The 26,898-nt window shown below is 46.7% G+C and overlaps 1 protein-coding gene across 3 annotated transcripts in view; it reads left to right on the top strand.

The window, feature by feature from the left end:
• LOC119432743 (uncharacterized) overlaps positions 1-26,898 on the top strand; it is a 218,015-nt gene that overhangs the window by 33,456 nt on the left and 157,661 nt on the right. For 2 of the 3 annotated variants that reach the window (XR_007464267.1, XR_005188288.2), the window contains exon 2: positions 9,847-10,142. The exons of the other annotated variant lie outside the window; for it this stretch is intronic. The gene's annotated coding sequence lies outside the window, so the exon portion shown is untranslated. Of the gene's footprint in view, positions 1-9,846; positions 10,143-26,898 lie in introns of those variants that run through there. 3 annotated transcript variants of the gene reach the window in all.

Below are 26,898 nucleotides of genomic sequence, written 5' to 3' on the forward strand. Positions count from 1 at the left end.
TATATATATATATATATATATATATATATATATATATATATATATATATATATACACATAAGGAGAACATGGAAGCCGCTAAGTACGCGTCTTACTTTATTGTCCACAGACCGATATTAGGGAATTTTAGAATAGAGTTTGCAACCAAACCGTAAACGTCTTACGTACGTAAAGGAATAGCATTGTCCTCCCTGCGCATGCTTGCTGCGTATGTTATTGGCTTTACGTCGTTTGCGTGCGGTATGATAACGTACCTCATTTGGTGAGTTTAACATTCGTAATGTTTACGCACGCTTAGAAATAGCACCCTTGGCTATCGCTTCAGCGTGAATTGTCGTGATTGCTACGTTCTCACTCTTGTTGATCGCCAGTAACTATTGAAATTGGCTTTCGCGTCCTTTAAACTCACCTGAAACATTAGTTATGAGCGCTTAGGACCTCCACGAACCGCCGCTACTGCCTTGTGATGCTGTAAAGCCTAATTTTATTGCCATCACGCTAACGATTACACGATTGAAATATAATACACGAGTTTATGTGAGAAAACGATTGATTTCTTTAATATACTTCTTGGCTGATTGACTGACGGAGCGCTTTTGTTGTCTCAAAGCAACCACGGCGCTACGAGAAACAGCAGAGTGAAAGGCTGTGTATTATATCGTATCTCGCACGTGCTCTACTTCGCGTTTACCTAGATATCAGTACTGGGATGTATTTGCGTTAGTTTACAGTATAATACAGCCACCGAAGCAAGCAGTTGAACCCGCGACATCATGTTAAGCTGAAGAACGCCATATCCAACCGTAATTAGAGCTAGCCACGCTTTTGAATTTCTTATAACATGCATTTGTGTACCCTCCGTAGTACTCGAGGTTGCTTAATATATCGTGGCACAAAATGAAGCCACAATTAAGCTTGATATTTGCAGGGCGCAATATTCTAAAGGAAAGGCCGTGGGCCGCCCAACATTGGACGGGAGTGATCACGTGATTACACGGTGCTTCTCGGCGCCCGCGTAAATCCACGGATACCTTGACTCCGTTGGAGCTCCTCACATCGTTCTTTTTCTCATCGCTGAGCGCTTTTGCCAGATCTACAAACTTCTCACATTGACAGTGTTTTCACTTTCATTTTTTTTTTTTACCCGCCGTGGTTGCTCAGTGGCTATGGCGTTGGGCTGCTGAGCACGAGGTCGCGGGATCGAATCCCGGCCACGGCGGCTGCATTTCGATGGGGGCGAAATGCGAAAACACCCGTGTACTTAGATTTAGGTGCACGTTAAAGAACCCCAGGTGGTCCAAATTTCCGGAGTCCCCCACTACGGCGTGCCTCATAATCAGAACTGGTTTTGGCACGTAAAACCCCATAATTTATTTTTTTTAATTTTTAGCTTTTATTTTGTTCTGCAATGAACCATGCGTGCAAGGAACAGAGAGAGAGAGAGAGGAACGACGAGGGAAAGGTAGGGAGGTTAACCAAGAACGTGCCCGGTTGTCTACCCTACACTTGGGGAGGGGGGTGGCGAAGAATAGATAAGGAGAGCAAAAAAAAAAATTATAGGGTCAGTCATTCGCAGTAACAGACAAGAAGAATCTCCGCTGTCACAAGCGTTCGTACAATCCAGTATTCTTAACGAACTGCAGAAGGGCTTTTGTGGCCTTTTGCATGCAAGAATGCATAGGCCATGGCCCAAGGAACGGAAATCTTTATGGGAGTGTGGGAGCTAAATGCTCAGCCGGAAGAAGCTGATTCACAAGACTAACGATGACTGTACATCGCTCAAACGATGCCTCGGTCCTCCGGTAGCCTGGAATTCCTTAAGATCATCGTATGTACGGGTGATTTTCAATGGTGTGCGCGCATTTGGGGAGCCATATGGAGCGAAGTGGTGGGCAAAGCGGGATATTTCACGACTCGTTTTGTGCCACAGTATTGGTGAAACGCGCAGTAACCGAGTGTGAAGCGTTCCCAATCTGCCGTCCGTCAATTTTCTGAAAGTTCCTCACTAGGCTTTTTTTTTTCGCAATTGCACCAGTAAACTAACATTTTACCTTCCGCAACGGGTGGATGACGGCAACCAACGAATTTTTCAGGTTGTTTCTTCGCAGAGAAAGTTTACTATGTCTGAGGGTCGTGGAGTTGAGATGTGAAGTCGGCTACGAGTGTGTGTGTGTGTGTGTGTGTGTGTGTGTGTGTGTGTGTGTGTGTGTGTGTGTGTGTGTGTGTGTGTGTGTGTGTGTGTGTGTGTGTGTGTGTGTGTGTGTGTGTGTGTGTGTGTGTGTGTGTGTGTGTGTGTGTGTGTGTGTGTGTGTGTAAGGGGGGGGGGCGTAGAAGGGAACAAGGCGGGTCTGATAGCAAAGCGAGAGTCAACACAGATTTTGTTTATAGTAATGGGAAAAACGTACCCAAGCTCGTCACAACATTTTCTCTTGCGTTTCGGCATTATTTCACGTGCGTCGAACTCGTCATACGTTACGACCAAGACGGCGTGGTCTGTGCGCTTTGGATTCAGTATACGGCTCGTTAGCCAACGTATTGAGACTTACTTTGTAGCTGGATCGAGAACACGTATGAGCCGTTTAAGTTTCCATGCGTTTTAGTAGGAGTTGCGATCTTATCTTATCTTATAATCTTATAATATAATATAATCTTATATCTTATCTTATAACCGTTCACTTCCTCCCTCGTGAGTGACCGGAGTTGCGCTTTTGTCAGCAACAGCGCAATGCTGACCAATCACGCGACGTCGCTTTCCGAACCGTTATGAGATCGCACCACAGGTTCGGCTGCTACACGTCTCGCTTTGTTTCACTTTGCCGCCTGCCTCTCGAGTCTTTTTTGAATGTGGCGCCCCAAAGATGAGAGTGTGAACAGGGCAAGCATTTGAAGACAACACGGAGGTCCGGAAAGGCCAAAGTGACACAGGCAAGCGTCCCACACGTTAACCTCGGGAGAGCGGGAACAGGACGGTATCAGCTCACACATGTACCATTCGCTGTATCTATATACGCCACAACAAGCACTTCAGGTCATTTGACCGCCCTGGAGGACCACATTAGTTCTGCCCTAAATGTTCTTCGCAGAATCGCGGGTACGAAGTGGGGTGGAACAACTGCATCCCTGCTTCACTTTCACTCAGCACTTGTCCGTCAGAGAATTGCTTACTCTGCTTCTGTATTGCAGAAATTATCTGCGACGTACCTTCACCGTCTACAGCTATTGCAGGCTCGGAGTTTGCGAGTGTGTCTGGGAGTACTGCAAGCTGCATCCAGTCAACTCGCTATTGAGGAAGAGCGGGAACCTCAGTTCACCGTAATTCGAAGCCTGGAAACATGCCGGCATCTCTTCAGAATTTCTACCCAGCATTTTTGCGCACCCAATTCTTTCAATGATAGAGAACCGTCCGGGTGCACAGATACACGCCATGTTTCAAGAGCATAAATCACGACTTCCACGATCGGTTTTTTTTGGGACCCAGACCTCTGCTACCCACCATGCCTTCTACAGTCACCGAAAATAGAAACGTCAATCGAAGGTTTCCACATTAGCAGCCAAACAATTATAACTTTACTACAGCTTTTTGACACGTACCAGGAATTTATTCACGTCTACACGGACGGTTCTGTATTCAAAGAAAGTGCCGCTGCAGCCTATGCTATGCCATCCTTACAGGTAGACTGCGCATGTCGGCTAGGACGCGCGTCGTCACCAACAATAGGGGAATTAGGAGCAATTCTCCAAGCCACTTATTTTCTCAAAACATATTAGACATCAAAAAAGTTGTTGTCTGTGTTGGCTTTATGTGGTTATGACTAATAAAATCGAGCCCCTCGAGTTCCCATTCTCTTTCGTATCAAAAAAGTGGGTAATTTGTTCTGTCTCCTTATCGGCTTTAACATGTCTTCAAAATATTGATGACAGCCAACCACACGCACGAATAACAGACGCAGCACTGAACAGTTTAACTCAGGCTACTGAAAGAAACCACGAAGTGATATTACAGTGGGATACGGTTCATGCTGGTATAGCGGGCAACGAATTAACGGACTCGTTGGCAAAATCGGTCCATAAAGATGCAGAAATTCAATTCATCCCTTTATCACCAATGGACACGCAACGAATATTAAGTTGTACTAAAGAAGGCCTTTTGTATGTCCACCTGGTTGAATGAAATTACTGAGGGATCAATTCTTTACTAAGTGGACCCTGGACTCAAATACCAGCTAGATATACATCTTTCGAAAAGTTCCGAGACCATAATTCATCGACTGCGCCTTGGGACAGCATACAGCGAACATTTTCTATACCGCATGAAACAGGCTTGTTCGCCGGCTTGCTCCAGTGGAAAGGAGGATGAGGATGTTAACCATATACTTCTTAAATGCCGCAGATACGAGAAGCAAAGACGGCAACTAGAACAAGAGCTACGCCATTTATGCTCACCTACCTTTCTCGCTCGCAAAATTGCTGGGCCCATGGACATCGAAAATTGCTCAGCGAAAAGCATCAAACGCACTCGAACATTTTTTTTTTTTTTGAAGACACAGGCATCCTTAACAAATATTAGATAATAATAGATTAATAGCCACACAGTGCAACTACAACTTGCTTCTATTATTAAAGTGAAGCTTTCTATGTCACACTGATTCGTCTGTGAGCGCCGAAGACGCACTACAGGAAAGCCAACTTACACAATGGAACTATCTGCGCAAATAAGAAGAATGAGAACTGCAACGCTACGCTACCTAGACGAACTGCATATATCTGCATTGCATTACGCGCGTCACGCAATGCATTCCCGGCCGTCACCATGGGTATGCCGTGGGTGCAGCGCACGACAGAAAAGGCTGGCGTACTCGATCGTGCCCGTAAGGCCGATCCCATGTATCGGCAACGACAGAACCTCTGATCGTCTACCACAGCGATCACAAGGCAATACTGTGCAAGTGTAGAGTCATCCGTGAAAGTGTAAGGGTGCGTGCGTGTAATCGATGGCTACATGATCCAAAATAAAGGCTATGCAACTTAACGAAATGTGTCTTCATTCAACTTCAACGTTCAAGAAAATACTATCGTAAACAAGCAAATCAAATCACATATGCGTCGCATCGGGTCGCTCATCATTTCTTGGGTTCGTTGCGAGGTCGTTGGCTTTGCACTTTGACTTTTATTCAGTTTGCATGAGCGAAAGCTTCGCGTTCAGCCATCTTTCTTTAAGAAAATGGCTTTGAATTTTTGTAATTACTATAGCGCTCAGTGTATATCACGTTTTTTTTTTACTTTTTTCTATTCTATGTAGGCTCATCTGTTTACATGCCCATCACAGTCCGCTTGTGCGCGTTTGTGACTTTGTTTATAAACTCATTGTGGTGTGACTTGTCTTTGCCATTTATATTTATAAGTTTGTAGGTGTATAGGAATTGTGTGCGGTGAACTTCTGGCCCTGTGACGTCGTTTCTTTTCATTTTCTCGCTACCTGTATTTTTCATATTGTTTCTTCTGCTATGCGAAAAGGCGTAGCCGTCAACATTATTGGGGGACTACATCCCTTTCTTTTTATTTTCATTAAAAAAAAAAGAAAAACTGAGACGTGGATCATCAAAAAACCATATGGTTCGATAAACGGACAAATTCATCTTTCTTGTATACTGCTGACTCTTTAATACGCTTTTCACCTAGCTTCAAGATGGAACGGGCTTTAGACACTCTTGCACTGTTTACGTATCGATTTGACGGACACACCTTGTTTTTTATATAAGTTCCATATGGAAAATACCCTCTTCAGACTGTCTACACTATGACACCCTGGAAACCTCTGTAGAACTTATCCTGATCAATTGTTCTAATTTTGGTACAATTCGTGATCACCTGGACACCTTATATAGGCCGTCCCATTCCCTGTAAAAAAATTGCTTGGTTCGTGGTCTTGTACCTACGAACAACCAGAAGCTGTGAAAGCCTTGCATTATTTTCTTGTCCACAGGGATCTCATTAGTTCCTTGTGAATAGTGCAGTCAAGTGACGTAAAGTAAGCCTCGCAACAACGACATGATGACTTTGTCGTACCATTAGACATCTGGTGTGCTTTGGCTTGCTTTTTGTTGCGGCACAGACTTATACAATTTGCTTGTAAGTGATGCGTTCATTTACGAGCAGAGTAATATTTTTTTTATTTATTGGTCTGCCTACCGTTCAAAAAGCATATTACTCCCCAAGGTGATCGCAGAGTTCTTGCGGTTGAGGCAAAGGCTATTTGCGCATTCGATGGAGTCTTTGGTGCAAAAAGTTTATTTGCCCTTCCTCTACCGCCAGGAAAAGAGTTATGAAAGAGAAAGTGCACTTTTACTGGAGTAGATGCTGCATCTACGCTACCATGAACCCTTCAGTTACGAAACATGCGTGTCCTATCAACAAGAGGCGAGAGGCGTGTTAGCCCCAACAGTAAGGTGTGCCACATGCATTAACGGTAAACGCGTCTTTCCGTGTTATTGCCTCTGTGCAGTCATCACAGCTTCGTAAAGTGAAACGACAGCCACGCTAGATACACGCTTGTACAGAAAATGTATCTCTACCACTAACACTGCAATGCACTTCGATCGACCGTTTCGAACTTGAGGGACCCAGAAACGAATTTTCTTCTTTCCGGGCTGCTATTTGTCTAGCGCTCACTGGCAGTACTTTCGAGCCCATTAGTTCGAATCGAACTCTAATATATCGCATAGTTCCATCCACAGCCAGTGGCAGACCACAAAGCAGCGCTTTCCTAATCAATAAATACGACTCTCCGAAACCCATTTTGTTTAGTTCTGCTCGGTAATATGCAGTCACGGCATGACGGTGACGACAACGAACGTATTGTGCGTGCTTACATTCAAGCACCCCCTATGCGCCGAATCCGTTTCATATAGTTTGGTTCACGACTGACGAGGAGGCACCGCTATGGGATTGACTGTTGGCAAGAAAGGTTCTTTCGTCGTTTTATCTTTCACATCCATTCTTTGTCTCCTTTTAGTGTCAGCAAGCGTTAATGAGCGCCTGCTGCTAACGATAAAGTCAATACAAGAATTCCCAGGCTCTCCAGTCGCTCTCATCGCCTCGGGAGACACAGGCAAACTCTTGAGCGACGCTCATTGCACCTTTCCCCTTCCCTTAACACTGTGGACATGTCATAGCACGAAAAGCAGATGCTACCAATCCTTCCTGCGATACATCACGCCGTCTGATAATTTTCCGAGGCCCAGATTTGTCATCGCACCATGGCGAACCGGCTTGCCTGATGGTATCTTCGAGGAGGTTCGACGGATGGACAGCGTCGACCCAAATGTGTACTGGATCTTCGCTGTCGATGAACACTCCGATCTGATTGGGTTTCTTTCGAATCACTCCTGTCAGGTCGTGACCGTTGCTGAGAAGGACATCAGCGTGGCTTTCGATGGGTACAGGTCTTGCAGTAAACGAGTGACGAGTTCAATGTTGGAATGGAAAACCGTGCTGGGATCCCCGGAACTCCAAGGAACATATCGGAGGGACGGAAACCTTTCGTTCGTACTCCACGAAAAAGGAACTGTTCCTCCTGACTGCACAATGATGGGGCCTATGCTTTTTACGACCATGGCGCTTCCCTCTCTCCAGCTGCGGCATCCCGAAGGAGTGGCTCTTTTAGACGCATATTACGCAATCAACACTACAGTTAATATGCAGTGCGCTGATTGGAGCTCTGGTGACGCTCTACTACGAGAAAAGAGCGTCGACTTCATCCTTTACTCCTGGCTGAAAACGAAGTCGACGTCTTTGTTCGACAACAAGTACGCGTTCTTCTCCCCTTCGGCACTTTGTTATTACGTCCGTGGTCGCGTCCCTGTTCCCCCCTCGTTTTACAACTCCTGGATATTATTCTTCTTGTGTTTCATTTGCTTGGTGCCCTTCTGCTTCGCAATCATTTTCACATTTCACGTTCAACGCGCCACTCGTCCAAGTGAACATGTTCCGTTGTCCGCTGTCATCATGTTCTTCGTGATGACTTTTCTGGGCCGGAGTCCACATGGTCTGAACGTTAGTGCGCCAGCGCCGAGGTTGGTGCTTGTGGCATGGTTGCTGCTCATGTTCTTTATCGGGAACTACTTGCAGAGCAGCCTCACCGCTTCTAGGAGCATGCCGGCACTTTCAGCCGAGATTACCAAGGAGCAGTTGCTGAAGCATTTGCAGGAAGGAACCATGCTTCCTTGCGTTGCTAGCTTTTCCTTTCAGATGCGAGGGGACCGGGAAACCCAGCCAGTGTTCAAGCCACTCGCCAGAGCTCTCGACAAATGTCAGTCGCGCTGCCTAGACAAGTACGGGTTCGGTTGTATGAAGAAAGCGCGCCGTGGAACGGACGTTTATTTCAACATGTGCGTAGAAAAGGAACGTCGCCTAGCATTCATGCATGGACTGGTTGTCGGGGAACATTCTTTGGCGGCCTGGCAAACATACTCTGCGGTGCACATTCGCTTCCCGCTCAGGTAAATATTTTTATATGCTTTTATTTCAAATAATTTGCTGTGTTCCTAAACGTGCTTACGTATTAATTAAATGAAATTCTAGTTCTTCGCAAATGTAGTAATAAAGATATGGCGCAGGCCAGTTGTCCGTTTCATGCTTACGAGAGAGAGAGAGAGAGAGAGAGGAAATGCAGGCAGGGTAATTTCACGCTTATGTATAGCACTAGGGTCCGGGGACGAGGCACGTATTATCGCTTGAAGCCGAGCTGAAGGGACAAGCAGCACCAGAGACTGTAGCATTCGCGTGCATATAGATTGGATGACGGCATGGGGTGCTTCTATTTGGGCGCCACGTGACCCAGAAATTGAACATTTAATTATCGTTTAATGATCGAAAACGTGTCCTGAGCCAGGCCCGGTATGACCCCGAGGTGGGAGGGCTCCTTAGTCCAGAAACCCTCTTGCTTCGAGCGCCCTCTTCGCCTTGGCGACTAGTTGGCGTCAGTCTTCCACGTCCCCGAGGGCGAGTTCGGTCTCCCACGCTTCGACTAGGTGGTCTTCGCTTGCCTGTGGTGCTCGGTTCGCGTCTGTTTCCGGTTGCATTTCGCTGTCTTCATGCACGGGCATTCCAGGAGCAAGTGTGCCAGTGTGTCGGGCACATTGCAGAGTGGCCAGCTATATCCGAGAAGCGTCGGGTAGAGGCGGCGCAATATCGTTCCGTGAGTGTAGGGGCCGTTTTGTAGGCGTCTGAAGGTCCCGCTTGATTCTCTGCCGAGTTTTCGGTGAGGTGGGTGGGTGAGGCGAGAGTATTCTGTAAGTGTTCGCATAGTGGACATGTCCATTTCGTCTGCTGCTGAAAATCTGATTGGGTGGGCTGAGGTATACGCGTCAGAAGGAGACAGGCACGCCCAGCCAATCATCGCTTCAGTTGCAGAGGAAATGGACATGTCCAGACACTTTAAAGATACCTTCCCTCCCTCCCTCCCTCCCTCCCTATGTGTGCAAATGTATACTAGCGCAATACAGTAATACAGTCAATACAAAGAATAACGCAATAAAAGATAAACACTTATTACAAATACAACGAAGGCAATTATTCAATGAATACATATATTCGGGAAATGTTTCGTACATTAAGCGAACGTAAAATGTTTGCCGTGAACACAAATCACAAAATCACGCAGATAGTAATAAACACAATGCATAAAGGTAACAATCATCACTCCAATGATAATAGAACAACGTAAAATAAGAGCATTAACCAAGAACATCTCTCTCTCTCTCTCTCTCTCTCTCTCTCTGGTTTTCGCCTGTCGTGTGCGTGCTTGCGTGCTACAAAATCGGTGTTCGGCTTCGGGCCTCTCTGCAGGTACCAGCACAAGCGGCTTATGATGGCGGTCTCCGAATCTGGCATCTGGATGCACTCCGGCTCCCGTTACCCGTTACCCCCAGTGAACCAGGACATCGTGTCTCTCGACATACCGTTGCACGAGTACTTGGCGGTTCTTTGCACTGGACTCGCGTTATCGCTGGTGGCGTTAGCGGCTGAGATCCTCCTGTACCGTTATCGCGGAGAGGGAGAATAGAATGGCTCCAGATTACAGCTGATTGTCCAAAGGCTGGGGAAAATAAAATGGGTCCGCGAAAGCGCATTCATTTGAGAACTCACCAATCTGACGTCTACGAGCGCTGTCTCATGGTCAATACATTTAACAAGTCACTGTTGCAGTGTCTTCGTGAAATGGCCCTATATATGCTTACATCTACTTTAATTCCCAAATTATGGCGTGTGACAACCCAAGTGAATGAACAAAAAAGAAAAGGCGGCGGGGGAGGGGGGGGGGGAGTTGTTGAGGGGTCAAGGCAGGGAAGACCTAAAAGAGAAAGTAAGGCAAGGAGAAAAGTAGAAATTCTACAAGTAATGTTGAAAGGGAATAACTACAAAGCGACTACGACAAATCAGTTCTGCGGAATTCCGCAAGGTGGAGCAAGGTTCATGAGAGGAAACATTGCCATCCACCGGCATGTCGTACGAAGCGACGACGGTAACCTATACGGGTTTATGAGAGACGAAGTTTCGTAGTTGACGAAAAATTCCGGACCAGGACGAGTTTTTCCTCAACAACGATGCTTTGGTTCTGCGGGTGGATGGCAATGTTTCCTTTCACATAGAGACTAATGTTAGTGAGGAAAACGTAGGGGCTACCAGGCCATCTATTCGGGATGTAACGTTCTAAAGGAGAAGAAATACGCGCTACGCCTACATAAGTTTTGAACGAAAAGATAAGACGCTTTCGCACCCCCACTTGTGTCTGGTTTAGAAACGAATTTTTTTGTGAACAAAGCTCTTGTACGGGGGCCGGAACGTCTTGTTTGTTCACTAAATCCTTTGGTCGCCGTAGCTTGCATTTCTAATGTTGTTAGCACTCTTGGTGTACTTCAGGCACTTTACGGGGGCTATGTATCTACCTATATATCAATGTTTATATGTATCTAACAGTTTACCCGGCTACCTGGTTCACTGGGTAGTCCGTGGTCGAACGAGTAGCGCATCTGGCTGCTGTGCCGAGGTACCAGGGTTCGAAACCAAACATTGGACCAACATTGGTCATTGAGTATATGCCTGTGTGTACATCTTTGCCGTTCTTCAACGAACCTCTTTCACGCCGACATCGGTCACTGTAGATACTGGGTAGCTGCAGGTGTTCGAAGAAACTCTTTGACGCCGACTTAGAGTACCTAGTATGTGCCACTGGGTCTGTGCTGGTCTTCAATGAACTTATTTGATGTGAACTCGGGTCACTGGGTATCTGCGAGGAGGTGTGTGCCGCTTTCCAAGGATGAAAAAGATACCTCAAATTTCTTTAATGCTGAGCGGAATCGAACCAACGTCACGAGAGTGGAACAGCAACCCGACAGGCATTAGAGGGCTGCGCCACGAATGCACTGGGTATGTGCCACTCTTCCACGAACTACTCGCCAACTTTGGTCACTCAGTACGTGCCACTGGGCGTGCGGCAAGCGAGGGAACGAACACCAGCGTTCGAAGGCACCGGCGCGCCACGCTTCTCGGCTCGAAGGCCGCACGCGTACTTCTCGGCAGTGTTATTACATTGCGCAGCATGTCCAGATAGAAGCGCGAGAGAGGAACCCGGCGGCCGCATGATGGGTTTCTCAGCATTCGCACGCAGCGGCATGCCATGCATTTCGGAGGCCACGCGCACGCTTCGTGGAGGTAGCGCTAGATGGCGCCTAGTGTTCTTAGGCAAGCGCGAAAGAGGAATCGTGCTGCAGTAGACGCCTCATACATAACTAGCTCCGGCGGTGGCGATACGCTGTGTCGCTATATTCATTCAATGCTAAATGCACCATCGTTGACAGTCCGCGTGAGATGGGTTCCGCCGCTTTTCAACAGCGGAGCTGTTTATGCTGAGCGTAATCTGTGTCGTAATTAGAAAATGCGGGCCGATCCTGGCGGCAGTGCAGAGAGGGTTCAAGCGCAATAGCACATACCCGTGTGAACTAGCGAAGCTGAGCCTGACTAAGTCTAGCTAAGCATGGTTGAGACTACTTAAGCTTAGTCAGTCATCGATAGCCAATCAATAGCTAATCAATTATTGACCAATAATCAATAAATTACGGAAAATGCTGGGGATGACTTGGTAGTGCTTAGCCTAGCCCAAATACGTGGCCAGTACCTTGCGATAGCCAATCGATAGCGAATAAATATCTAATCGATCAATAATCAATAAATTCCGGAGAATGCTGGGGATGACTTGGTAGTGCTTAGGCTAGACAAAAAGCCAGGACTAGCTAGGTGCCCATCAGCTCCGCTGTCTCTTAAGCATTTCGCCTCTAGTGCAAGCTACGGAAATTTTTTTTTCTAAATTGCTTTTTTCTAAGTTCCTTTGGTATGTAAACAGCGATGGCAGGTTGAGAAAAAGACGTCAATGGATTCAGCATCACTAATCGAGTACATAAGGCGTAGAGGGGATGGCACCAGTAGAGACGAGTGTGTGAAAAAAGCCGGCAGATCCCACGCCCTGTGGGAATAAATTTTATGCGAAGCAGTGTGCAGGGAGCCTACCAAGTTAACGAAACGACCGTGGGAGCATCAAGGCGTAGGCGGCTGTTTCATGACCTACATGACACGCATGTTATGACATTCATGTCATGACCTATAATTCATGTCCAAACCCATTTCAGCTTCGACACCTGGTACGCAGTCTCTCACTGACTTAGTGGGACTCGCCAAACTTAAGACATACACGACTGCATCGATTATAACCCTCACTGCAACTCCGACCTCCATTCGGACTTCCTCGACGTGAAACTTCGCTTCTCTGTCGCCTTTGGTTAGGAGTTGCCTTCACAAAGACATACTCTGCATTTTTTGGAGTGACCGACAGTAGAGCATGCGAGGTCTGCGGCACCGAAGAAACTATCGACCACCTGCAGTGCGAGTGTCCACGATATGCCTCAGAAAGACAAAAAGTTGCTAACGCGCTACAAAAACTGTACAATCGGCCGCTTTCCGTGGAGGTGCTGCTTGAACACCGTCCCCATCGCTCGTCGGCCCACAAAGCGATGAAGGCACTTTTGTGCTTCTTAGGACGGCGGGCTTGTGTGAACGTCTTTGACTACTCGTGCAAGATCACACGCGTCTGCGAATTCACCGCTTATTTCCTTCTTTCCCTCTGTTATCTAGCTCCTTGTCATCTTTGTGTTCCCTTTTCATATTCCCCCGGTCGAGGAGAGCCAACCGGACGTTATTTCTGTCTGCCTGTCTGCCTACTGTCTTTCTCTTTCTTCCTTCTCCTCCTCTGAGTGATAATCTTTTTTTCGTTTAGTCAGTCATTTTTGCTGAGTCATGCTCATGACTATGACTTCTATCAACACCCTTTAGGGTTTCCTTGACTTAGTACCCATGTCCGAACCCATTCTAGTTACATACAGAGTTAACGAAATGACCATGAGAGCACCAAGACGTAGGCGGCTGCTTCATGACCTACATGATGGACGTGTCATGAAATTTATGTTGTGACCTATCATTTATGTTCGTCATACACTCTTGTCATACTATTCCAATGCCAATTTCGGGTACATACCAAGTTAACGAAACGATCATGAGAACACCAAGACGTAGGCGGCTGTTTCATGACCTACATGACACATATGTCATGATATTCATGTCATGAACTACCATTTATGTTCGTCATACACTGTTGTCATACTATGCCGATTTCGGTACCTGCGAAGTTAACGAAATGCCTATGAGCGCACAGCACGTAGATAGAAGGATAGATAGATAGTATTAGATAGATAGATATAGTAGTATAGATCGATATAGATAGATATAGATATATATAGATAGATAGATATAGATAGATAGATAGATATAGATAGTATAGATAGATAGATAGATCTAGACGATCCAACAACGTAGACGGACGGACGGACGGACGGACGGACGGACGGACGGACGGATAGAAAAAGGAGTAGCACGCTTCTACAGAGATCCTAACACCCCCCTAAACACACATTTATTCCTGCCAAATCAGTTCTTGGTTTTAATCTTTAACATTCGATCTTGTTTCAATGCATTATTCGCTGCAATGTCCGCTACTGTCAAAGTGCCAAATGTTCACCAAGAAATGCTTTGCATTAAAAAATGTCATTGTTGAATGCGGTAGCGCAGTTTGTGAAATTTCCAACTGATGTCTGAACACCGTTGTCGTCGTTAACTAATGAGAACTCAAGCTTAATTAGAGCTGCTTATACCTGTCGTAGAAAGGAAAAGTGTACAATCATTTAATTCTACCGCTGCTAACATATGGGGCAGAAACTTGGAGGTTAACAAAGAAGCTCGAGAACAAGTTAATGACCGCACAACGAGCGATGGAACGTAAAATGTTAAGCGTAACGTTAAGGGACAGGAAGAGAGCGGTGTCTATAACAGAGCAAACGGGGATAGCCGATATTCTAATTGACATTAATAGAAAGAAATGGAGCTGGGCAGGCCATGTAATGCGTAGGATGGGTAACCGGTGGACCATTAGGGTTACAATATGGATACCAAAAGACGGGAAGCGCAGTCGAGGACGGCAGAAAACTAGGTGGCGTGATGCAGTTAGGAAATCTGCAGGTGCAAGTTGGAATCAGCTAGCGCAAGACAGGGGCAATTGGAGATCGCAGGGAGAGGCCTTCGTCCTGCAGTGGACATAAATATAGGATGATGATGATGATGAACCTCTGCTTAATTTCTTATTTTTAACCTTTTTTTAGCTGATAGTCACAAAAGGCGGTGCTCACTACTCCTCGTTCCACAAGGAGGTGGTCCAGTTGCATAAATATTTTTGCGTACTGATGCACATCGGTTGTGTAGAAGAATATGAGTAGAAGTTGAAGGAGTAGAAGGTGAAGGAGTTGAAGGAGGATCACACGAAGACAACGTCCCCTAGTGCTACAGAAACAAAACAGCAATACTTCTGTTTTGCTGTAATTCATTCAGGCTATACAGGCGCTATGGTGCGTGACATGGTTGTATAATGCGCTTGTCTTGGAAACGCATTTCTGCCCCAGCACACCCACAACGCTTAAAGAAATCATAATTTGGCTGCTGCTGTGTCCCCAAACGATATGTCGCCTATCTTGTTTGTTTCATTTCTTTAACACTATATGCGCTCGCCACATTCCTGTCGGGAGGGAGGGAGAGAGATATGAAGGTTTAATAAGAGGAGGTAGGCTGGAGGAGCGTGTCTCGGACCTGCTACTCCACGGAGGAGTAAGGCAGAAGGAGAAAAGCAGAAATGTACAGGAGGATGAGGAGGGATGATGCAAAAGCATTAGGTGACGAAGAAGCTGGTGTGTGTTCCCCTCCTTGTCCTTTCGTCTTTTCGTGCTGTTCCCCTAGTAGAGCTGTAGTCCGATCAGTCTAAATATGTCGGGAACAACATATCTGGCTTGCGAGAATTCCGTTCGTAACTGTAGAGTATTGGAAACGCAGCGTTAACGTAAGGAAATGTGCGCAAGGTCGTTAACAATTATTGCTTCGAGACAAAAGTAAGTCCTTATGGGTTCAAATATTTCTTAGCGCACTTGTTCAATTTTTTCTCATCAAACGAATGCAAACACAAAAAGGAAAATCAAGGTGACCGCTAAGTATAGTCAGAATAAGAACAAACAGCACGTACATAAATATAAGTACAGTGCACCTTTAAACCGTGGGTGTCCTTTCCGATCCTTAATGATAGCACGTCAGCCAGTGGCGTGTTAGTTCCCAGTAAAGTGGCAGCATTCGTTAGCAGTAGACTCCTCATCCCGTGCTAAGGACTTAGTGCAGTCACGAATCTTCGTGCAGTAAAACGACTGCCATGCTAGACGCCCTCGTACGTTAATTAAATCGCTACCACTACCACTCTAAAGCACTTCGATCTACGTTACTTAGCTAGCTCTATACAGAGATCGAGCAGCGAATTTCTACTTTTCACAACTCCGTTTTATTTAGAATTTGTTTGTCCTACGTGCAAACTCATTGCTTCGAATCCAACTCAAGTTTACCGCACAGTTGTACGCAGTGAGCAGCAGACAAGAAAGCGCCTAATTATTAAATAAGACTCTCGGAAACTCATTTAGTTTAGCGCTGCTTAGGAGTATTGAGCGGTGGCACGAAGGCAAGGCAACAAACGGTATTGCGCGATCTCGCCTTCAACAGACACTCTACGCCGAACCAACGCCACAGAATTCGGCTCACGAAGGACGAGGTGGCACCGCCATGTCACTGACTGTTAGAAGAAGAGGTCTTTTCGCCATTGTATTCATTACATGCCTAGCTCAGCTTCTTTCAGTGTCAGCAAGCGTTAGTGAACGCCTGCTTAACACGATGAACTCAATCCGAGAGTTTCCACGCTCTCCGGTCGCCCTTATCGCAGCACGAGACACGGGCAAACTTCTGAGCAATGTTCATCGCACCTTTCCCATTCCATTAACGCTGTGGACATGTCATGCGGTGAACAGCAGATGCTACCAATTCTTTCTGCGATACATCACGCCGCCCGATACTTTTCCGAGGCCCAGATTCATCATTGCACCGTGGCACCGCGGCTTGCCTAAAGGAATCTTCGAGGAGGTTCGACGGCTCGACAAGTTCGACCCAAATGTATACTGGATCTTCGCTGTCGATGAACACGCGGATGTGATTGGGGTTCTCTCGAATCACTCCTGTCAGGTCGTGACCGTTGCTGAGAAGGACATCAGCGTGGCTTCCGATGGGTACCGGTGTTGCAGTAAACGAGTGACGAGTTCAACGCTGGAATGGAAAACCTTGCTGGGATCCCCGGAACTCGAAGGAAGATATCCGAGGAACAGAAACATTACGTACACGCTCCAAGAAAGAGGAACTATTCCTCCTGCCTGCACAATGATGGGGCCTATGTTTTTTATGACTTTCGCACTTTTCTCTCTCCGGCTGCGTTATCCCGAATATGCGGCACTGTTAGACGCATATTACGCAATCAACACTACAGTTAATATGCAGTGTGCTGAGTATATCTCCGGTGAAGCTCTCCTACGAGAAAAGAAACTCGACTTTATCCTTTTATCCTGGCTCAATAGGAATTCAACACCTTTGTTCGAATACAAGTACGCGTTCTTCTCCCCTTCTTCACTTTGCTTCTACGTCCGTGCTCGTGCCCCTGTTCCACCTTCTTTTGATGACTCCTGGATCTTCTTCTTCTTTTGTTTCGTTTGCTTGGCCCCCTTTTGCTTCGCAATCATGTTCATATTTCACGCTCATGGAATCGTGCGTCCAAACGAACGCGTCCCGTTGTCCACTGTCATCATGATCTTTGTGAGTAGCTTTCTGGGCCGGAGTACAGAGGACTTGAACGTCGGGGCTTCAGCGCCAAGACTGGTGGTGATGGCATGGTCGCTGGCTATGTTCTTCGTCGGAAACTATTTGCAGAGCAGCGTCACCGCTTCCAGAAGCGTCCCAGCGCTTTCGGCCGAGATTACCACGAAGCAGTTGCTGGAGCATTTGCGCGAAGGGACCTTGGCACCGTGCGTTGCAAGATATGCCTATGAGATGCGAGGGCATGCGAAAATCCTGCCGGTGTTCAAGCCGCTTGCCAGGGCACTTGACAAGTGTCAGTCTGGCTGTCTTGACAAGTACGGGTTCGGTTGTATGGACAAAGCACGCCAGGGAACGCACATTTATTTCAACATCTGCGTAGAAAGCGAACGACCCATAATATTCAAGCATGGACTGGTTGTCGGGGAGAAAACTTTGGCATCCTGGCAAACATACTCAGCTGTGCATATTCGCTCCCCGTTCAGGTAAATATTTTTTTTAATGTTTTGATTGCAAATAAGTTCTAGTCTTCATTAATTTGGGAAAGGGAAGTGTAGTTGGTTGCAAATATGGAAATGAAAATATCGTGACAGAGTTAATGTCCCTTTCGCGTTTATGTAGCACGAGGGTCAGGGTGACGAGGGACGTACTGGCACTTGAAACGGAGCATAAGTGACAAGCGTCGCAGGTCCTGTAGCATTCGTGTGATTAAATTGGCTGACGTCATTGGCAGATTCCAATTCTGTGCGACTTGACTCAGAAATCGGTTGTAGGCACAGCAGGCTCAAGAGAGATGCAGGGATTGTTTTTTCAATGCCACGCATTCTTTGGATCAACCCAGACATTTTGTAGGGCCGGTTTGATCCCGTCTCGCATCGTTTCGGACGGCGTCAATAAAAAAAAAGTCACAGGCCTGCGCGTCACACGCAGCACAGTCACATCGTAAGCTGGTGGAGCGGCTACGGAGTAGCAATTTCGGAACCACGCACAACAGGGTCTTCGCGGCAAAGTCTCTTCGCCTCGTTTTGACGAGAGCGATCTCAACTGTCCGCCCGGCGTCGACGGCGAGCTGCGGTTTGTAATTCTCTCTGCACAGCAGTCTGCTGAGCCCGAGGATGCTTGGTTGTAGCCGCGCACGTAGCTCTACGATTCGATTCTTTAGCAGCGGTTCGTACCTTGCGAGGAGACGCCATAACGTGTACCGAAGAGGTACCGAGAATACGTGGCGCACATCTCACATCGCGATCGCGTTTATTGCGCGCCTCGTCGGAATCGCATCTCGTCGTCTGCGCCTGTGTACGCGGCTTTTGCAGGCGCCTTAACTAGGTGGCACCACCATGCTGGCGGAGGCTCGGGTTGTCTGCGCCTGCGCGCCTGCCTAGAGCGCGTTTATTCAGCCTTTTATAGGCTGAATATAAGCGTCAGCCTTTTATAGGCTGACGCTTATAGCAAGCACTTGCGCGGCTCAGTGGTAAAGTATCCGACTCCCACGCAGCGGGCCTGGGTGCGACCCCGGCGGAGACCGGGTACTTTTTTGTAGCGTTAGCTACACACTGCCCTAGCCAAGCCCGTTTCGCGCGGCACATCAAGAGCCGTGCTGCGCATGCGCAAGGATCAGTGGTGTCACACGGCTTGCGCACCGGAGCCACCGGAGCCGGCATCTCTCGCGCACTCCGCCGCCGCCGGTCTGCGCATTCCAGAGGAGTGACGTCGTAGCCGTAGTAGACGCACTGGCGCCGGCGCGCGCTCGCTGTGCAGTCGCCGTCTGACACTGCGCTGGAGCCGCTGCGCTTCTGACTGGCGTTTGCCAGTGTGGTACCATAGCCATGGAGAAGGAGAGCGCAAATGCTGCTCAACAGCGCAGAAGAACGGAGAAGCTGACTCATCGGATCCCGAAGTAGTTGCCTGGCAATTAGCGGTTGAGCGTAGGAGGAATGAACAGAAGAAAGCTATATACATGTGCCACATAATACGTATACCGCGTGTGTGTCATTGGAGCAGCAGTAAGCATGACAATCAAGCTAATCCTTGACAATCCAGACAACCAGGAAAGCTAAGAATAATCAGCTGAACCTTTGCTAACGCTACGTATATCCTGGCATAGCCGAGCTAAGCCACTGCAACTTTTTTCGCATTTGGGGCGACATCGTTTACGCGGCGGCGGCGGTGGACAACGCCAACCGAAACAGCTATTAGAATGAGCCCATAACATCTTACGCTGTAAAAAAGAATTGGAAAAGAAAAAAAGAAAGTGTTCGACAATCTGGTCGAATCTCACCCAGACAGTTGCTCCCACCATTAGAACACAATCGGGTCCTTTTTTTTTTATTTAGTGCGAGTTTTCTCTCAATACAACATGTCATAGAATACGACAAATGGATTCCTAGTCCCAACAGCGGTAACAAGCTGTTGTGACATGATCTGCATACACGAAAAGGCCCTGCCTCGTTGCGGAGGGCAGACTTTACAAAAGCAGAGGACTTAAGGTATGGTTCAGGGAATATAGAGCGCAGTCCAGAACATCACCATTGTTAATATTATTACGTAATCGGCGCTGGCCTTCTGTTGCCTTCTCAAACTATTTCACCGTATCCTCACCTGCCCCGAACTGTTCAGTGGTATTACGTTTCGCATCCAGCGCACGGTCCCCAGGGAACATACAGGCAGTTTCATTTTAGCTGCACCAATTTTTTAAAAATTGCCTGTGGCAGATAGCACAATTATAATCCTTGATCTAAACTACTCGATGAGGAGGCGTTTACTTCCATGAGAAATCAAAACGCGTAATTCAATAATTATCACAATTACGCTAATTAACTTTTAATTATTTTACTGCAAATCTTTCAATATACGAATTGTAACCGCTGAGTTCGCAAGGCGTATCCACTTGGAACGAATTCTCACGACTGAACTACTTTCAAGGTATTAATTTTTAGTGTCCGACGAAATACATGGGTGTTCCAGTTAACTTTGTGCTTCAATGCATAAAACAGCGTTTTTCTCAAAAAGTTAGCTGGAATGCCCATGCATTTCGTCGGACACTTTGAAAATTAATATCTCGAAACGGGTTCAGTCCTGAGAATTCATTCCAAGTGGATACGCCTTGCGAGCTCCGCGGCTATAATTCGTACATTGAAAGATGTGCCGTAAAATATTTAATTAAAATGTTAATTAGTGTAACTATGTTAATTGAATTATGAATTTTGACCTCTCGTGGAAGTAATGGCCGCCTCACCGAGTAGTTTAGGTCAAGGATTATAATTGTGCTATCTGCTACAGGCAGTTTTTTAAAAAATTGGTGCAACTAAAATGAAACACCCTGTAGACCTTTCCATGTTCTTGCCAGTCATAACCAACTTCTAGTCGTCCTTAGGATACTGAGTCTTGATAACGCTTGTGTTCATGACCTAGTACTCAGACCTTAGGGTTGTTCATTGGCACGGTCAACAAATTATTGATTGATTCATTGGTTATTAGTGGCAATGTATTTTTATGGGTTGCTGAGGTCAATGATCACAGTGTGCTCCTCTTTCATGCCTCGTTAAGCTTTTCATCACATACTGAACGCATTTCTATGCATGGTCTGCGCTCTCTAGGTTGTGTTTTCCGCGGGGTGCTTAGTGCGTATGGTGTTGGTCTGCTAAGCACGAGGTCACGGGATCGAATCCCGGCCACGGCGGCCGCATTTCGTTGTGGGCGAAATGCAGGAAACACCCGTGTACTTAGATTTAGGTGCACGTTAAAGACATCTGGCTGGTCCAAATTAATTTGGAGTTCCCCACAACGGCGTGCCACATAATCAGATGGTGATTTTGGCACGTAAAGCCTCATAATTTATTTTATTTTATTATGCTTAATGCTGTATCAGGCTATACATCTCCACCAACTCGAATACGCATCGGTGCGGTGGAATCGAACTTCTAAATTCGACAGTGATAGACTAGAAAGAGTTCAGAGAAAGTTTCTAGCAATTTGCCACTATCATCCTTGCGCTGGCTTTGGTCAATCTTCCCGTCCCCCAAAGTAGAGTAGCCAACCAGACGCATTTCTGGTTAACATCCCTGCCTTCTCTCTTTCTCCCCTCCTTCTCCTCCTTTGGTCAAACTTCTAGTGCTTGCATTTTACCCTCACTACGGTTCCTTACCTGCGGACGTATTCCAGCATACCACCTGTTTTTGTAAATGAGCTCCTTCACGGAAAACCAGAAATGCACTGAGCTACTTAATTATGTCGTGCTTCGGATTGCGCAGAAGGCCGCAAGGGAGCAGCCGCCATTATTCATTCCTGCTTGTCAAAGCAAACATTCTGCTGTGTATAGAATACAAAAGCTGTATATTACCTATTTCGCTGGTATTGATATGTTTTATCGGTCGATTTAGTCGTTCTGTTCACCTCGCAGAGCGGCGTGTGCTTGGCCTCCTCTCCGTGCCATGCACATTTTGCCTTGACAAGGGGCGTTAAGGAGAGGGAAGGCAGCATGCGCGCGGCGCGTGCTATGCTCGGGAGAGACAAAGAGAAAATGAGAGCGAGAGAGAGAGAGAGAACGAAATTGTAGCAGCACCAACCAGGCAACGCGCAGAGCTGCTGCCGAAGCCCGTCCGCGTTTCCCCATTTTCCTGCGTTCGCGCCGAACGCACGCGGTGTCAATGACAGCAGCCAACGCCTCTGGCGGCGGCTCGGCAGGTTTCGAGCAGCCACGCCCCGGCAAGTGTGGAGGCTCAGCTTGGTCGTGACGTCACCGGGGAGACAAAGCTCGGAGCCACCGCGACGGCGGCAGGACTCTCGTTGACTCTGTGGCGAGTACATGTAGCCTTGACATGAGACGACCAAAGAAGATCCGGACACCCGAAGAAGAAGCCGCTCATTTTGAAGCGCGTCGAGCGGTCAAGCGAGAATCTGCGCGTCGGCGGCGAGCCGATTCAGAATACCGTGTTTAGCAGCACTTATCATTTCCTAGCAAAACTTAGCCAGGCCTAGTAAAACCTGGATGAAGCTAGGTCGATCACCAGCTCCGGCGTTTACTCCACCCTTGCACCACTAGTGCAAGCTTCCCGCATTTTTTTATTGACTGTCACGTATTGTTAGTGTTTCTTTCCTAAACTGTTGCTTTTCCTAATTGTCGGTTTATATTTCACATTCTATTTCCTGTGTTTCTATATGTATTTTTTTTACCTGTGCGCCAGCCCTCGGGAGTTGGGGTTGTTCTTGTGCATGTTAATAAAATTTATTGCTTGATAATTGGTGTAGGGGCACAAAAACAAGCATGCCACTTATTTGCTGAATATATGCAATAGGAAAGGCCAGTGGTTAGTACTACCCGTGTGGCATATATAGCAGTAAACGTCTGTATTGAAAGGACGGCCTCAATGCTTGCGAAGGGTTTGGCAGAATATTACTGCGCTTGCCTGTTAACAAAATGGAGTTAAGACCAGCTTCCGAAATGTAAGGGAGAAGCGTCTGATAAGAAGTGCCATTCAGCCATGTCTGTAGGCTGTCTTCGTCTTACATGCTGACTATGGCTTCCGTGGCATGGCTGTCTGATATTTGCAGTACCTGGTCAAGTCCCTAATACGTAAATGGAACATGTGAAAGTATCCATATGAACTTAACGAAAAAATTGCCCCGGCGATAGCAAATACCGTGAAACCGTGCTATAAAGGTGGTGCAATCGGCCGTCCTATGCGAGAAAGTGACGCCTTGCCCCATTACATGGTACCAACAAAAGAACCACCAGTATGGTTAAGCACCCCTATGCCTCATCGGCTCTCTCTTCATTTCGTTTCCGTTTCTCGGATACATGCAGGATTACGTGATGCGAAATCGGCGTCCACCTTCGCAACTCTCCGCAGGTACCAGCACAGGCGGCTCTTGATGGCGGTCTCCGAATCGGGAATGTGGATGCAGTTTGCCTCCCGTTACCCGCTGCCCTCAGCGAACAAGGACAAGGTGTCCTTCAATATGGCGTTACACGAGTACTTGGTGGTTCTTTACGTTGGACTCGCACTATCGCTGGTGGCACTCACGGCAGAGATCCTCCTGCACCGCTATCGCGGCGAGTGAGAGTGCAATGGCTCAAAACTAACAATCCCACCGGCCAACCTGATAGCTAAGTGGCTTGCTTGCTCGTTCCTAAAGCCATTGCCTTTGCCCACTGTCGCGGATCGGCTGAGAAGCCGGCGTTTAGAATTGGTCATTGAAAGCGCACTTGGGGATAATGAGTTATGAAATGACTAACCTTACGACCATAAGCCATAGTTGAAGACAACGCATTTCTTAATTCACTGTTGCACTATGTGCGTGAAATTAGCCTCCATGCTTACATCTACTTTTATTCCCACATTATGCGGCGTGGCAACCCAAGCGAATAAAAATTCACGCGTTGTCTAAGTATGCGAAAGCGTTGTGCCACTTGCTCATCTCCCCGCAGCGTGGTGCAATCAGTCTTGTGAAGCTCGATCCGACCAGCTTATGAGCTTATCAAGACTCATCAACCTTTATCGGTTGTTATCAACCTTATCGGACTACATCCGATTCTCATCAACCGTTATCGGGTATCACCCTTATCGTACTCGATCCCACCCTTATTAACCCTTATCGGTCGTTATTAACTTGCGAAAGTCGATCTCCAGCGAAGCTGTTGCAAAACCACCACTATACAACTGCTGAGTGGGGTATGCATGCTTTATTGATGGTTCGGATGCTTGTTTTCAGTGAGTTCTTTATTGAAACGCATGCTATTCTGTGTGTTGTATGACTCATTGCAATGAATGTGTGCACTGTTCGTTTCGCTTTGCTGAGCGCTTGTAGCCTCAGCCTTACAGGGATGTGAACCATTGCATTTTTTGCGAGCTTACAGGGGTATGAGCCATTGCTTACGAGGTATGAGCCATCGCATTCGTCTTACGTGATGGACGGAGAGGTTTCTCGTAGGGTAGGCATAGAAATGCTTACGCATTTTAAGAAATGGGTTGGGGTTTGAGGAGGCAGGCAGGAAATACTGAAACGTGAAAATAAGACAAGGAAGAAAGTGCAAATTGTACAAGTAATGTCGAAAAACAATAATTGCAACGAGACTAATATTTCTCAGGAAAGCGTATATAGTTTGCCAGAGAACTGCAATTCTGGTGGTATTTCAAGTGTACTTCAAGTACAGTGGGCAGTTTTCAGAAAAATACAATTAATGACTCCTGTACTCATCAAGTTAGCATGGTGAAGTCCAAGGTTCGACGAAGCCCGTCTATTCGGAATAAAACATTTTTGAGAGTAAAAATATTCGCTGAAATTATCTTTTCATGATGATACAAGGCGCTTCAACCGCGGTATGCACTCCAGCATTGTTTACAAGCAAATTCTGGCAATGAGGCTCCCGTGCTGGGTCCATAGCATCTTGCTTGTGCTGAATCATTCGATCGCCGTAACGTGCATGATTGCTTCGACTTGTATAGAAGCAAAAAAAAAAAAGTCTGCAGAAGCTGGCCACCGGTATTGGTTTTTCGGTATCGCCTGTGCACAGCGACCAATTTTCAGCCAAATTTGACAGAATATTTGCTTACCGGTTGCGTGCTTTCAAAGGTTTGATAATATTAGATATGCGGACGACTTTTTAGTCCATGGTGACTCAGCTGAAAGCTCTGACCCGCGCTAATCCTGACGGATAAGGAGGTGACTTAACTGTAACACTCGGGCGTGTGCGATTGACACATGTAAAAAAGAAGTGACGAAAAAGAGAGATACAGAAAGGCTGTTTTTCCATGTGTTCGTGAAACCTTGCTCGCGTAACCTTATTAACCTGGGCCAACGTGTGCAAGTCCAGTTGCTTTTTTCTGCAGATTGAAAATTATCGTCGTACCGCTGGCAAACGTCTGCAGCCCTCAGCAAACGGTGCTGATTGCGAAACCAAACAGAAACAGCGCTTCACATAATGTGCGCAGTCTGCCGTCTATGAGACACATATCTCTTGTGATAAATCTTACATCGGCTAACTTGCAAATGCAATAACGGTCACTTCTGACAAAACTGTGTTTACGTAAACCACGCAATTCAAGATCATCTTGATGGGAACTGCCGTGGCTGCGGCTGCAAAGCTGGGGTAAGTACATACAAGACAATTTCTAGAACGCGCCAGCGCGTATATACCAGAGAGATTAACGACGCAGCTGAAGTAGCTTGTGCGGGTAAGAAAAAAAGAATGTGTGTAAGGTGTTCTTTTCGCAATACCAGCGCATGTTTTTAGTAAATACGGTCAATGCGCTATTTAGCGATATGACAAGTAATATTCTTGCGTGGTCTTTCGTGTGTCGTTGCAGTGATTATAAAAATCTGTCTAGCGCAAAATAAACATTCTGTTCAAAATAAAGCTTTGCTTGCTTCTTTGGGCATTCTTTCCTTTTCGTGAGATTGCTCTGCCGTTTCGCTGTGAAAACAAAAATATACCTTCAAGATATACACGACGCCATGTACCCCCCGGAATACGCGTTTATTATGAGAAACCGACGTGAGAGGCCAATGTACGTATGATTTCCAATAAGCTCTTGATTTAGCTGTATATTATCACCAGACAGTGCAGGGATTGATACTGTCGGTAGGGCGACGATGACAGTGACACTGTTGCCAGCGGTAAGCGGGAGCCTTGCATCAATCGTGGCTACCTGTTGTTTCTGTAAACTTGTAGGTCATTGTAAATATGCGGACCCATAACATTTTCAAGCGAAGCTTGTATACGCTATCCTGGCCCGGCGATGTAGCGCTGAAAAAAGTCGCAGTATTGCCTGAAAGGCGAAGGATCAATTGCGATAACAAATTAGTAGCGAGCTATACGTAGTAAGGATAGTAGTTTTATCGGCTGTATGAACTTGGACACATTCACTTATAACTGAATTAACAAGCATGGTGTCAGCGCGCACAAGCAAACGTGAATGCATCACACTCGATAACCGCAGACAACTGCTGTCAAAACGCTGGCGTGAGCAAGTGCGGCGGCAGTAGCGAGCGAGCAACGGAAACTGTGCGGCGAAAGCACAGCGCACACAAAGGTAGGAGCTGTGTGCAGATCGCTTTCAAGATACGGGGCGCGACCGCTCGCAGCAGGGCAAAGTACCAGTACACAGTTACTGGCTTAGTAGAAGCCGTTCCCCCTCCCACGCTGCCTTCCCACTTTCCTCCTTTCACGCGCGAGTTTTTTTTTTCATTCATTCTTTATTATTAGAACACAAAATATCCAATCTGAGTATTTAGTCAGCCCGCCAGAGCAATGATGCTTTTGAGCGGGACAGGGCAGTGCTTTGGCCTGAATGACACAGTTTTGTGCTTGAAACAAAGGAAACAATAGGTAAAAATAGGTACAGCAGAACGATAAAAAATATACATACAAATACACATTTTCTTTGTGTACCAATTACCCGAAGTCCGCGAAAGCATCCATGCTTTTATGCGGACCACTGTATAGTTTCTCTCAGAAAGGCATAGTACATGTTTTTTTTTTTTCGCTTTTCCCTATTCCTCCCTTTCCGTTATCCTCCATCGCTCGGCTAATTTCTAAGTGTTGTTCCTGCACAATCAATAACGTAAGCCATG

This window comes from Dermacentor silvarum, chromosome 11, assembly GCF_013339745.2.
Source record: "Dermacentor silvarum isolate Dsil-2018 chromosome 11, BIME_Dsil_1.4, whole genome shotgun sequence".
Lineage (NCBI taxonomy): Eukaryota > Metazoa > Arthropoda > Arachnida > Ixodida > Ixodidae > Dermacentor > Dermacentor silvarum.